General features: G+C 39.0%; 1 protein-coding gene across 1 annotated transcript in view; it reads right to left on the bottom strand.

The window, feature by feature from the left end:
• The window catches only part of SPATA17 (spermatogenesis associated 17), a 220,638-nt gene that overhangs the window by 195,275 nt on the left and 24,185 nt on the right, over nt 1-1,178 (bottom strand). The window lies entirely within an intron of this gene.

Below are 1,178 nucleotides of genomic sequence, written 5' to 3'. Positions count from 1 at the left end.
GCAGGAGCAGAAAGTCTCATCTTTCTCCTGCATAACTACTGGTAGTTTTGAACTGCTGAGCTTGAGGTTAGCAGCCCAATTTATAACCTCTATGATACCTGCGCTAGCAGGATGGCAAAAGCAACCAGCCGTTTAGTGGCTACAGTCATCTTATTTGCATTGTTGTTGTTGTTGTTAAGTGCTGTTGAGATAGTTCCTACTCATAGCAACCCTATATGGGGTTTCTGAGGAGCAGCTGGTGGGTTTGAACCAGTGACCTTGTGGTTAGTAGTCCAGCGCTTATCCTACAGTGAATGAAACAGTCATAGTAAACTGTCCAATCCATGCAAGGATTTTACATACCTTATTTGCATAATCCCAACAAATCATTTTGTGGATTTACAAGACTATGGCTAGAAAAGTTATATAAAAGCACTTCACAGCACCACCTTCAGACAATCACAAAGCTACTCCTTCATCATGAAATGATTTCCAAATATCTCCAAGATTTTATCTCCATTTTGTTGTTGTTAAGTGCCATCGAGTCGATTCTGATCCATAGCAACCCTGTATAGGATTTCTAAGGAGCCGCTGGTGAGTTTGAACCACCAACCTTGCAGTTCAAATGACTATGCATTCTGATGCTTTAGCCCACAGAGCCACACTTTTATCTCCATAGTAATCTGAACTTGCTACTTTATTTCCATAACAATGTGAAATTTTGATCAGAATAATTATAACATTTATATTCTTGAGGACTAATTTCACATTTTATTCACATTTGCATTCCAAAATATTATAAAGTATCTGATACACATATGTTATGTTATGTTATGTTATGTTATGTTATGTTATGTTATGTTATGCTATGTTATGCTATGTTAGCTGCAGTCAAGTGGGCTTTGACCCATAGCAATGCTTGTACAACAGAAGAAAACATTGCCTGGCTTTACTGAACCTTCACAACTGTTGGCATGCACCAATCCATTGTTGTGGCCACTGTTCATTGGAGTGCTTTCCAACCTAGGAACTCATTTTCTAGATTGATACAGTTGTAATTCATAGCAGTAAATCACTAGGCCTCTCTTAGTCTGGAAACTGCACTGAAACCTGTCCACCATGGGTGATAGCACTGAAATCCTGGAGGTGACCTCACTTTCAGCATTGGTACACAAGTCATCACAGTATAAAAACTGGCA

This window comes from Chrysochloris asiatica, unplaced genomic scaffold (genome assembly GCF_000296735.1).
Source record: "Chrysochloris asiatica unplaced genomic scaffold, ChrAsi1.0 scaffold00133, whole genome shotgun sequence".
Taxonomy (NCBI): domain Eukaryota; kingdom Metazoa; phylum Chordata; class Mammalia; order Afrosoricida; family Chrysochloridae; genus Chrysochloris; species Chrysochloris asiatica.
Note: the sequence above shows the minus strand (reverse complement) of the source record. Positions and strands in the feature narration are given on the sequence as shown.